Source organism: Larus michahellis, chromosome 16, assembly GCF_964199755.1.
Source record: "Larus michahellis chromosome 16, bLarMic1.1, whole genome shotgun sequence".
Classification (NCBI taxonomy): Eukaryota; Metazoa; Chordata; class Aves; order Charadriiformes; family Laridae; genus Larus; species Larus michahellis.
In genome coordinates, this window is record NC_133911.1 from 4,384,696 (window position 1) to 4,398,155 (window position 13,460).

Consider the following 13,460-nt stretch of genomic DNA (forward strand, 5'->3'; position numbering starts at 1 on the left):
GGCTGTGAAGAGATGGGGCTAGTGCCTTCCACACTTGATGCTCTGAGATGGGGCTTAGCTCTTCTGCCCTTTTGCCTCAGCTGTGCCTGTTCCCTTCTCCTGGCATCAGCCCGTTGCGTCCCTGTTCTACTGCAGCACTCTCCCCAGTGGACTCCATCACCACTGTCCTTTCTGTCATGGTGTCTCATCCCCAAATGACATTTCTGGCTGTAGGAGAAACATTTGGTCCAAACCAGGGCTGAGCTGTGCATGCAGACCCCACCGCAGGGAGCCCTGTGGAAGCAGGCTGGATGGAGATGTTCAAAACCACTCTTATATCCAAAGCAGAACATTGTACCTGGGTATACGCAGGGTAGGGGAAAAGCTGTGCCTTGTTTTGTGTGACCTAAGGTGCGGTCAGTCTTGGGAAAGCACAAGCAGAGGTTTTGTGTGTGCCAGGAAGTCGTGATACACATCCACAGCCAAACCCCAAGCTGTGGAAGGCCAAGGGTTTCATACACCTCCGGCTGCAGCAACCAGGCCCCAGAGCTGCTGGATGTCTCTGCCCAAAGGACGTGGCAAGGAGCACCGTGCTGCTCTCCAGGGAAAGCTCAGCCCAGAAGATGTGTAGGTGGGGAAAAGCCCAGCCACAACTGCCACGTGCTCGGCAGAGGGGCAGAGGGGCCAAGGTCCGACTCTTGCCCAAGAGGTGCGAGCGGGTGAGGGCAGGGTCAGACCTTGCACTAAGTATTGCCACTTCCAGGGGAGTTTTCAGCACCCAACATGTGTGTGCTGGGGAGGTGGGGGCATAAATATCCCAGCCTGGCAAGTGTCAACAGCAATTAGTGTTTCACACTCGGCCTGAGAGGGGGATAAACATTCACAAGTAACCAAGCAGTGCTGGGCTGCCTGGGAAAGAGTGCCAGACAGGGAGGAGGGGAAGAAGCAGAACAATGCCTTCTAATGCCATTGCTTTGTCAAGAGAAGTTTGCAGCTTGGTGGGAAAGATGCTCCATCCCACACATTTTCTTGTCTCCCCCTTGTTGCTTTGCAGTTACTGACTGGGGAGGCCCCAGGCATCAGTGCTTAGCTCTGTGCAAAGCTGCATCACTTCAGAGGGAAGCCTATGTAGAGCGAGCTTAGCTAAACTGGTGCAAAAGGCTATGGGAGTGCTCTTACAGCCGCACTAACCAGACCGCCGCTGAGCAGGAATCACGTAAGGCAGAACCACGATGAGCCCATCTTGAATGGTGCCTTGCATCAGGTACAAAAAACAGCTTCACTTTTCTGTGCTGGGAGTGTGAGGCAGCTACCACTAAACCAGCGTGAGGGGAGGCGTATGTGCAAGGGCAAACGCACATTGTCAGTAAGCCGATTTGCCATCCTCCTTCTGGTTGAACTGCTGCAAATTTTGCTTTCAAACTTCTCTTGTTGCTTCTGAAAGTGTCCATGGGCCATGGCTGACTTGCTCCTGCTTGGCACGTGTGTGATGAAAAGAAGAATGGGCGCTTAGCGTTTTGGGAGGTGGGATGTTAGAGTTCCACAAAACTGACGTTTTGCTCCTATAACGGCTAGCCTTTTTATCAGGAGCTGACAGGACTGAGGTCCAGTTCCCCGTCACACCAGCTGGCAGGCTTTCTCGCAGCCCTGCTGACTGTGGTAGGATGCGTGCAAGTGTGGGCTGTGGGAACGCTTTTGGAAGCGTTTCGCAGGCTGCCTGGTGAAGCCCTGTGAACCACGAGTGGAGCAATGCAGGCCTGCGTGGTGAGGTTAGAAGGCAGCTCCCCGGCACTAAAGAGCTGCCACCATTCCAGGTCTGGAAATAAGTATCTCTTCCTTCCAGCCTCCCCACTGCCACTGCTTCTGGGGCATTGCTCACATTTCCTGCTGGCACTGATAGATAAAAGCCCTGCGGTGCCAGACGCTGCCCAAGCATTGCTACAGGGGCAAGCCCCTGCCATCCAGTAGGACAAAATGGGGAACAAAATGAATACTTATTCTTGTTTCAGCTCCCGGAGTCACTGGGGGAGACTGAACCAGACTGTCTTCCTTCTTGGCGAGAGGCAGGGGCTGACTGGCCCTGTCTGCAAGAGCAGCTCAGCTCCTGCTCCTGGACTAGGCTGTTCTCTCTCGGGAGAGCCAAGGACCTCGGTGCTGTCTGGAGAAGGGCTGTAGGCATTGTAGCTGTTGGTATCAGGCTGTGCTGTGCCAACACCAGCTCAGGTAAATGACTCTCCTGAAAATCACCCCTGCCGAAGCTCCTGAAGCCGGTGGAAGGACTGCCCCTCCTTTCCTCCACCCTTGAGCCGCACGGGGCAGCGCCTGGCTCCACACAGCATTGCACAAAGGCGCTTTGTCGACATGATTAAAAGGCAGACGTTCTCTTTCTGGAGCCTGGCAGCAGCGAGTCCTGCCTGCCCTCCTCCGGGCGCCCTCCTCCTCCCCCGGCTCCCCATCCCTGCCGCCAGCCTCCGTGATTAGGAGAGCTGCAATGCGTGCTCTCTGCTCCTCACGTGTGCCCACACGCGTGCGGGTGCGCACATGGGCGCGCTGCGAAGGGGAGCTTCAAGGGAAGGATGCGTTCCTGGCTCTGAACCGCGGCAGCTCCTCGGGGAGCCGCTAATCCCACCCAGGGCAAGCCGAGAGCGCGACAGCTCCCGGTGACGCACCTTCTCCGGGGGAGCCGCGCAGAGGGACGTTAATGAGCTGCCTGCCTCCGGAGGCATTACCGCTGGCTCTGCGTGTCTGGCACCGGCAGCCGCGGCCTCCCCGGGAGTTACAAACTGCAGGCAGGCTCCCTGACAGTTGTGCTCCTATCGGCAGAGGAGCTCTTCCTCCAGAGAAATAGCGGAGTCACATGGATCCCATTAGCCCTTTGCTTAACATCAACCAGAACCAGAAACAACCACCAGCGCCACCCCCAAGCTCTGTCAGAGACGCTGCATGGCAAAAAAAAATATCTCCTTATGAAATGAGGCCAGAGCACTGCCGTGCCTGTCTCCAGAGCCCTGTGCGCAAGGAGGGCACGCAGGGGCCACATGGAAAATGTTGCTTGGGAAGGGGAGAATCCACCTGGGGCAACTCGCTGCCATCAAGTGCTTGCTGTTTACTTTATTTATGGGAACAACCTGTGCTCCATACATCATGATGGCCAGCAGCGTGCTAGCCCCCAGGGTCCCTGGCCGGCAGCCCTCTCTGATGGCTTTGCTAATATCTGAGGGAGTCGAAAGAAAGCCACCAAGTGTTTTTTCTCGCCGCCACACCCCCATTCGTGCAAATCCACACCAGCCCAAAAGCCTCCAAGCTTCTGTGTCTGGGGCTGAGAGCTGCAATCGGGTGGGATTGCAAAATGGGGATGGTTGCACAGTCCGGCTAGCACGTGCCACGATGAGCAGAGGCAGGCACATGTTACCATCCTTCAGTGGCACCTCTTGGAAGCCACGCTGCAGCCAGCACCGAGCCCTTGGTAGGGTGACCGTGGTGGGTCTAACAGGCCACCGCTCCGGGGGTGGCCCTGGCAGAGCTGACGGTGGTGCTCTGTGGCACGCTGAGCCCTCCAAAAGAACCAAAGCGGTATGCCAGTGTAGGCTCAGAGTGATTAACTGGAGTGTTAGGCAATTAACTTTTTCACACTTGCAGCCTCTAAACTCGCCCCATAACTCAGAGGCGACAGACTCAGTTGTTTATTTTCTGCTTAAACAGAAGTCAGTTGCAGGTTCCAAAGGAAAACAACCGTCCCCCAGATTTATAGTCAGGCTTCAAGACAGATAGTAGGACCAAGAAGCCAGTCAGTTTTAAAAGCTGAAGGCCAAGTCCTTGTCTGCAGAATCTGGCATCAGGGAAGCAATTCTATCAGCACAGATTTGGTCCAGGCCTTGTACGAGTCATTTTCTTTCTTGAGTCACCGTCTTCGTCCCTGCCTGGATGGAGCAGGAACCGCACGTAAAGGGCAGCGGTGCCAATTATAACGTGGCAGGGCATGGTTAAAACCAGGTTAGGTCTTGCTGTGTCCTGGAGCCCCATCAGCAAGGCACATCTGCTCATCTGTCGCAGATTGTCTTCTTACCTTTTTAAGTATTTGGGGGCAGGGACCATAACTTGCAATGTGTCCAGTGGGAATCCTGCATCCATGTTCCCAGCTGGGAGAAGGCCTTTGATTTTGTCATTAGGCAGCACAGAGCTGGGAACTGCATGTGTCCTGCTGGAGCGAGCCCTAGGACACCGTCAGATCGCTCCATCTGCCTCTTGTTTATAATGTAGACGTCTCTGCACCCCTTCCCTGCCGCAAGAGAATGTGCCAACGTAGACAGATCAACATGTATCTGGAGAGCAATGTTCCCAACAGAAAGCAGAAAGCTCTGCCCTTGCGTCTGCCGTGGGCCAGTGGCTACCCCGTGATGGGGACTGGGCAGGAAGGGAGGAGGGAGGGCTGAGGATGGATTTGCATGCAGGTGTTAACTCATCTTTGCTACTATCTATTTCATTTTTTTAGCTAGGAGATATTTTGTGGGCTGCAACTGGCATGTTTTTTGCATAAAACTGGGTGCTTGGTGACAGTCTATATTTGCATTATGAGTGAGGAGTGACACCGGGGAACAGAAAATTTGGACCAAAACCAGGGTTCTGGCTCACTAGTGAGGGTCCTGATGCTAACAGATGATTAAAGGAATTTGCTCAGAACATCCATATTTTGGTTGGAACCAAAAGCATCTTCCCCATCTGCTGTAACAACTTTGGTTGCTACACAGTGGTTGTTTTTTATAGTAACATCTCCAAGGTCTCAGCCTCATTATCCCCATTTTAGAAATGAAGAAGTAAGCAAAGGGAGGTGCTGTTTTGAATAAGGTCTCCTGGGAGCCCAGCAGCACATCGGAGCTTTCCTGAAGGTCCCAGCCCTGTGGCCTTCCCACCAGATGCTGCTGGAACTGTCCTGTGAGCAGCCCATCGCTCACAGGGCAGCTGACAGCTTCACAGCTCCGCAGTAACTCCCTGACCCACAGCTGCTGCCTACAAGTTGTCAGGAAAGCTCGTCTGCTATTAAGGTTAAAAATGTTGCCCATAGGGAGAGCAAAGTCTGACATTGCCTGCAGCATACTTCTCGCCTGGAGTTATTGCCTGTGGATTAGCAAAGGTCAGGGTTTAGTGCTCCAGCCCTTCCCAGTCTCTTCCTTTACTGCAGGTTAGGGCTACGCTTGAGAATTTTGTTGATTTAGCCTGATCTGTAAGTGCATGGAAAAATCCCACCCAGTCTGGGGGAGCCATGGGAGTAGAATTCCTAGAGCAGATGTAATCATACTGGCAAACGGAAAATACCCCACCCCTTGGCCGCTGCAGCCTGTTAGGGGAATTAACAGGATCCCTATGGGCAAGAAAGCTCCTTATCAGCAAACGCTGTGCTCTCGTGGTCCTGGCACCCTCTCTCTGGCAAAGCTTGATCCCGGCGTACCCTCCGCTCCTCCTTTTGCTGCCTTTAGTGTTTTCATCTCTTTTCTGTCTCCCGCCTATTTTCATTTTGCCCTGACAACTTTTTTTTTTTCTTCCTTGCAGAATGTGGGAGGGATGAAAGCTGCAGATAATTAATAACCCCGGCACTTCTCAGCTCTGTCTTCCTGGGAGAACTCAGAGATTCCTGCTCCTTCCACCTCTGCCTCCCCCTGCAAACGCTCTCTCACTTCCAGTCATGTGCTGTCTGTTCCCAGTGCCTGATAAATTGCAGCTGGCAGCTCTTGCTCCAAAAGACTTCACTTATTTTATGTGTATGCTCTTGGGTAAGGCTTCAGTTTGAGCTAGGGACAGGGGATGGCTTAGCAGCTCTTCTGGAGATGGGTGTCGCTACGGTTTATCCCCAGGCAACCCTCATTTGCAGAAGCAGCTTCTTGATGTGGGTCTCTGAGGGCGTTGGTGAGATCTTGGGTGAAGCCGCGTTGAGGAAGTGGAGACTTCCCATGTCCTTAGCCCCAAGGTTGGCAGGAATCGCTTCTCCCGCCTCTCTCTCTCCTCCTCTGCCCCTTCCAGCTGGTTTCCAGCAGCTCAGCGGGTCAATCAGGCTTAGGGCAGGGGCAACTGCTCTCCTTATTCCCTAGCTCCTGTTCTTTCTTTCTTTCTTGATTCCTCCTGTGCTTTGCTACTGTTGAGTCGGCTGGAAATAAATACTTTGCGTTGAAGGAGAGATTATCTGGAAAGGCAAAAGGCAGGACCTAAAGAAAGAGGAAGCTTGGGAGAGTGCCTCTTAGGGGGAGCAAATCAGTGTTGCTGCAGAAACTACCTGAGCAAACAGCAGGAAACAACAGGGAGAGGCCAAGGAGAAGCTGCTGATAACCTGTAATCGCCTCCCAAGAGCTGCGTGGTAAATTCAGTGCTGGATCCGTTTGCGTTCAGGAGGGAGCAGCCAGGAGGGTGCTGAATTGCTCTCTCTCCCTCCCTCTCTCTCTCTCTGAAGCATGATTTCTCCTAAGCATCAATTTTGCAGAAGCCTGGTCACCAGAAACCTTGCCTGTTTTGCAGAACCCTGGAGAATACGCTGAGGCACTAGGTCAGCGCTCCTCCGCAGCGTGGATGCCATTGCCTTCTGCAGCTGAGGCCACGGCCTCCATCCAACTGTGCAGCTTATTGAATCATCAAATGATTTGGGTTGGAAGGGACCTTAAAGATCATCTAGTTCCAACGCCCTGCCATGGGCAGGGACACCTCCCACTAGACCAGGCTGCTCAAAGCCCCGTCCAACCTGGTCAGCTGGACCTGGTCCAGCCTGGTCCAGCTTCTCCTCCGTGATTCCCTCCTGTGTAGCCAGGCCAGTTCGGCTGCTGGGCGGAGGTTTGAAGTTCTTCAGGTGAACACTGCATGGACAAAAAAGGAGCCTCTGGCATTCCTGCGGGCTGGGGAAGGTCCCCCCCACCTTTGGTTTGGAAACCTCCTGGCCCACAAGGCTTGATCCACATAGCTGCAAGGCCGCCCTTCACCCAGGCACCCTGCGCCCCTCAGCAGGGCCGGAGGGAAGGCCTGTCTTTTGCTTTCCATCCCCTTCCTTCTTCCCCCTTCCCCTTCAAAGAACTTGAGGCCCTGTGGCTTTTTTTTTTTCCATTTGTGGGCTTACTTTAATCTCTGTTACGGCGTTTTGTCTCCTTACCTCCTGCCTGGTGCCTGAGCTGTAAGACAAAGAGGTGTTTACACTCCGAGACTGACCAGGCATTGAGGCCGGAGACAAGCAGCACAGCGGAGAGGGGATAGAATTGAACATTTCAACATTTTTTTCCATCTGTCCCCAAAACCAATATTGACCCAAGACCCCTGTGCGGCTGCTTTAGTCAAAGTTTTACCAGACAAAGCAGCTCCTGGGAGCACAGCCCCCCCCTCTGCCCCCGGAGCTCAGGTCTGAGGGGAGACGAGGACATGGCTGCTCCCCAGAGGGGAGTGTCCCACCGGGATGGCGTGTCCCCTGCCCGGGCAGAGCCTGAGGGGTGCTTTGAGCCCTGGCATGAAGGAGCCGGTGTCACCCAGCCAGCGCTGAGACGGCCACACAAGAGGAGGGCCAGCGGCCATTCTCCCCACCAGGGCCAACCCACCCTGCTCGGGGATGCGAGGACTCGAGGGGCTGGAGCCCTCCGTACTGGGAGGCAGATTTCCAGCTCCAAATTACGTTCAATTAAGGAGTGCTAATGGGGCTGGATTTGGCCTGAGCAATAAGGGAGCGGGGTCAGTGCCGAACAATATCCTGTTGACATCGCTTCTGAGGGGCAATTCACCACGCAAGAGGAGAAGGGGCCTTGCTGAGACGCTCCTCAGCACAAAAACCTCAAAGAGGGCCTTGGCCTCTCCTCCTGCCTCCCCCGGCTCCATTATCGTAGGGCCACCATGAGGCACGTCGTTAGGGAAGAGGTGGAGGGGAGCGAGAGGGGGAAGAGTGGCCATTTTTCCTCTGGCTCGTCTGCTGGTGATCGCACATCCTCTCGGGGAGGGGGGCCATGGGGGCCCGGGGTTTGGATAACCTGCCTCATTAGTGGCTGTATGACATCATTATCTCACATTAGCGACACTCTTCCAGAGGTAATTGGGAAGCCTCTGGAATGGCCCTGTGACCTTTAATTAATGCAATGGGGCCTTTTCCTTGTGTGATTCCTCACTCTGCCTCAAGCAGCTGCTTCTTGTTAAGATGCCAGAACAGGGGAGCCCTGGTCCCATGCCGGGATTTTCTAAGCCTCTATCCCCCAGGGGAGAAATAAAAAGGTGCATGAACAGTCAGCTGCTGCCTGACTTGTTTCAGCCTCTGTTTTCACCAGCCCCTTGCCCGCCCCCGACTCCAGGCTGCTGCCTGGGCAATTAGCTCCGGCATCCCCGCGCAGAGCTGATTAGCTCGGCCCAGGGTCCCTGCCCGGCCCGTACCCCCACAGTGCCCACTGAAGGATGGGGATGGAGGAGATGGGGCTGTGTGGCACCGACAGCCAGGCCCGGTCCTTTCGCTTGCAAGGGAAGGAGGAAGAGCAGCTCCTTGTGTATCCATAGGAAAAGGGCTTGGAGAAGGCTCGAGGCCTCCAGAGGTCCCAGATTCACATGCAGTGGGGGCGTGCTGCTTTCAGGTTACAGCAGTGGACAGGAATAACTTCAGATGGGGTAGATGCAAGGTAGAAATGCCATTATTTCTACCATCATCTTGGCTATCAAAGCGAAAAGGAGTCCTACGCACTGCTGCCAGAGAGAAGGGATAGACCGTGCTCCTCCCAAGCCTTTCATCTCACTCCAGCTGTAATTCTGGTGCCTGCTTCTGTCTTTGCAGTTGTTATTGTCTCTTCAGCTTGGTCTCAGCTGCTAAATCAACGGCCAGAGATTAGTCATTGGCAGCCCCAGGTAGCACAGAGATTTCCATTAGTGCTGTGCATCTGGGCTGTCATTATTATTAGCACTGTTATTACAGCAGCGTCTGGAGGCTCCGGTCCAGAGTGGCACTTTGTTGTGCTTGGCACAGTGCAGAAGGGGAAAGGGTGCCAGTGCTGATGTGCTGAACAGGCAAAGGAGCTATTGCATCCCTGTTTTACAGCCAGGGTGCTGAAACACAAGTAGAGGGAGTGAGTCCCGAGCAAGGTCACGCAAAGAGGCTGGGGTGACCTAAAATACAGCCCAGACCTCCTCATCTACTTTCCAGTGCATGGGCCCTGGAACTGCCTTCTCTGTGCCCTTGACAGTAAAAAACCTGACTGGAGCTCAAAAACATAGTCTTCCTTATCACCCCAGGCCAGGATTTGCTACCTTAAGTTCTTTTCAAAGAAGCACAAGAATTTTTGGAGGATGCAAAGGAACTCAGTGTCTCAGAAACACCCAGTCCCCAGTCAGAACCCAAATAACTGGTATGCAAATACACGCGCAAGCTGCACATCCACCCCACTCACAAGGAATAGGGGGAAGAAATGTCTCACTTTCAGTAAGAAGGGTAGGAAAAAATGTGCACTTAAACCAGGATTCCCAGATGTGGCATGGGGAGACAGGAAGATGGGAAGAAATCGCTGCTGTGGAAGGGTTTTGCTGAAGCATTATTTCAAAGACTGTAACAATGACATTTCCTCAAAAGACAATAGCCTGATAGAGGGAGGTGGGTTTGTTTGGTTCTGCTCGGAGGCAGATTGATCCACGGCCAACAAACTGCGTACGGTATGTGTGTGCCTGGGGGTGCTGGTCTTTGTGCTGGAAAATAGGGAGCCCTGAACGCGGGGTGATGCGACTGGAGATGGGTGCAGGAGCACAGGCAGAGAAGCCTGTTGGAAGGAAGCTGCTCTGCATTCCTGAAGGCAGCACACTCGTCCAGTTCAAGCTGCACACGTGTGTGTGAGCTCCCGGACCCACTTAAGGGGAGTAAGAACATTTTAGGGTGGCCAGCCCTGACCTGACTTGTGTTTGAGCAGTCATAAGCAGGGAGCAAGTGATGGTGAGAGCTGCGAGAAGACCTGTCCTCTCAGTAAGATGGTACTGTGTTCGGGTATGCTCGCTTGCACATGCACAGCACAGTTACATGGGCCCAAACAACTCTCTGTCCCTAATCACTGTTTATGCTTTGCAGATAGGGCAGAGGAACCATGCCCTGTAGCATTCAAGGCCAGGTTGGATGGGGCTTGGAGCAACCTGGTCCAGTGGGAGGTGTCCCTGCCCAGGGCAGGGGGGTGGAACTGGATTGTCTTTAAGGTCCCTTCCAACCTAAAGCATTCTATGATCCCATTATTCTATGTTTCTGTTCCCTCACCGCAGGATTGCAGGCATCCTACAGCTAAGATCAGGACTTGTGAAGACCTGTTGAGCTGTCCCAATCTGGTGGACAAAAGCAGCAAAAAACAGGTCCTGGCGTCAGCCAGACTCTGATCTCTGATTTTGCCACTGAAACTGGGACACCAGTGATCACTGGAAGATCGCATCCCAGCCCTGTGCTTCTGCATATCCTGTTACCTTGTGTTTGACTGTTCTCTCCATGTCCCACACAGCTTTTCTCCCATGCGCTGGGCTCCCCCAGCAGAATCACCCCCCCTCACAGGCAGCAGGAGCTTTAGGTGTTACTGGGATGTAAATAAAGCTCCTTCCTTTGTCCCGACTCCGGCTTTACACTTGCTGCTCTACCCTGGCTGCTGGGAGACCTCCAAGCACACACACTGCCTTAGGCACTCGAATGGATAATCCAGAGTTGTTGTTTTGGTACAGGCCCAGCTCTAATCCTAATTTTGTCTCAGAAACCTCTGTAATAATCTTCAACCTGAGGAGATAAGGACCACTGGTTGTTATTGTCCTGGCCTTGATTCTCTGTGGGGCTTTTGCATTCAAAATGTGGAAACAAATAAACTCCCCGGGAAGAGCTATTCAGAGGATTGGGGCTTTTAATTCACAGGTGACCAAAGGCAGGGTATTTCAAAAGCAGGTGAATGGCGTAGTCAGGTCCTTGGGAGCCATCAACTTGCAGAGAGCTTTAGCTTTTTTGACAGCGGCATTTGGACTCCTCAGGCTTTGGGGATCCGTCTGCGCAGTGCGATGCTCTGCAGTGCTGCTTGTTGGCACAGCTCGCTCCTCAACAGCTGGCACACCTTCCCCTGTCCCTGGCTGCAGTAAGCGGTGCCGGCATGTCCCCAGGTGCTTTGAAAGCAATTTTCCCGCAGGCAGAGGGATATGCAGCTCTCCATACGAAACCAGAATTTTGGGATTCCCATTTTACAGCCCCGGCCTTCAGAGGGTTAATGCCCTCAGCTCTCCAAGGCTGATTTAATTCAAGCCAGACTGGAGTGCTGCACAAGGCAGCCTCCCCTGGAGCTGGAGCCTTTGCTCCGGGACTCTCCAGCCCTCTGGAGAGAGTGAGCAAGAGCAGCCCTGTGCGAGGAGCTACCGGTGTCTGTTGTGCTTGCAACCTGACCTCTCCTTTGCTCTTTGAAGCTGCTGACAGTGGGTGGGCTGAGATCAGTGGAGTGGCCGATCTGCTGGGAGTTAGAATAACACAACCGTGATGCCCTGTTCAGCTGGGAATAGGATCTGTTTGGAAGGGGGTGGGCAGCACAGGGGTGAAGAACTCAGGACCTTGAGGACTGACAGAGTCCTGCAGATGTGGAACAGCTTGCCTTTGGGGCTGGGGTGGGAGGGGAGGCCCTTTCAACCCAAAACATAATTAATCAGCGACTTGGACAGAAAACGGAGCTGTGGCTGCAGGTCCAGCTACCGTTGCCCTTTCCAGGCCCACAGCCAGAACGAGGAGGGGAGAGCTTCACAAGCTGACACTCTATGAGAAAGTCTCAGGTCCTTCCTTCTTTCTGCATCTCATCCCAGAGCTCGCCCTTGCTCCCGAGGGCCAGGGTGAGCGTGCTGGCCAGCACTGACTCCCCTCCACTCTTCCATCCCAAAGCAGCCTCTCTCCCTCACATCACAATGCTGGGTGCAAGAGAAGAAGAACACCAATGAGGTGGACCAAGACACCAGGTCATGCTCCTGCGAGTTTTCACTTATGCCTTTGCCACGTGAGTCCGAGGAACTCCTCATCCCCAGCTGGGATTGGCCAAAATACCTTTTTTTTTTGTGCTGAGCACAGATAAAATATCTGGTTAAACCTTTAGGGGCAAGCTGGAAGTAGCTGATACAATGGCATGCGTCTTGCAGAGAGTCTGATCCCAGAAGTGGCCACCAAGATCCTGAGCTGGGGCAGCCCAGCAGTGCCCTGGGCTGCCTGCACCCCTCTGTTTTGCATATGAAGAAGAGCCCTGAAGGAAAGGTTTGAGCCAGCACTTGGGTGTGGTGCCAGCCTTGTGGGGTGATGGAGGCAGCTGTTTTGGCAGCAGGAGGGAGATGCCAATGGGTTTTTTTGTTGCTGTGCCACAGGCTTGGAGTGGCCCTGGCCCTGGTCCACGCTGTGGCTCCAGACTCATGAGACTACTGGTTTTGCAGCACCTCTGAGCCCCTGCTCAGGGCCAAGCTGCTCATCTGTGCAACGATGTGCAAAGGCAGAACCCCAGAGAGCTTAGGACGGAGATAGAGCTGCCCTGTTGGCTGGGAGATTGGGACACGCACAAGTGGCAGATGGTGGCCTACCTGCGTGGATCACTGAACATCTAACGTTACAGCACAAAGCAGGACAGGCTTTGTAGAGACTCCCAACACACACAGGTCAGTGTTAGCAAAGATCCTGCTCTTCCAGCCTTATGGAACGCGGCTTTTTCCTTTCCCCTAGAGGCACCACACCAGCTGGAGGGGATGCTCAGGAGATGTTAGCTTCCCCTACACCCTTCCCTCACAGCCTGTGATCCTGACTGCTCTAATACCATTACAGTCCTAATGTCCTGGACATCTAAGCCCCGTTTTTAGGATTAGCAGAGACCTGTGCGCCAGGAGGAGGTTAAAAACCTAGGGAAACTGCTAACTTTCTGGCTGTAAGTGACATCTAGTGGAAATGGCAGGAAAAATGAGTTCCACAGGTGAAACACTGATCCTGTTGGATACTGCGGTGAAACTCTCATTCCTGTGAGCTGCAACTTCAGTCCAGCAGCCTCTTTTCAGGACTTGTAAAAAAAAATAATAGAATAGCTCTGTCTGTCTGGGTATGACTTGCAGAGAGCTTGGCGTGCTTGGTTTGTCTCACATCAGTGAGCAACGTGAAAAATGAGATGCCTGTGACATGGCAATGGTCACCTGGCCTTATGGCTCCTGGTCCGGAGCCAGAAAACCTACAGCCACAAGAAGCCATGCGCTGGTCTGATATTACTGTGCCATACTTCGGATTAAAACAATTCAGTGGGGGAACTTTGCACTGCTAAGCTTCATGGCAGTTTAAGTCTTGCCTGTCCTATAGCTAGCAACTGCTCCTGTGGCTGATATGGCTGTAGGTCATCCTGCTGGGTTCTCTGGCTGTGGACCACACTGGGACAGGGGACGGTGGCCCCACAGTCCCTTGGCTGGTCCGGCTGGCAGCTCCCGGAGAGAGGCAAAGCTGGGGAGTTGCAGAACCTGTCCCTTAGGGATGGTGAGTCCAGGGTCAT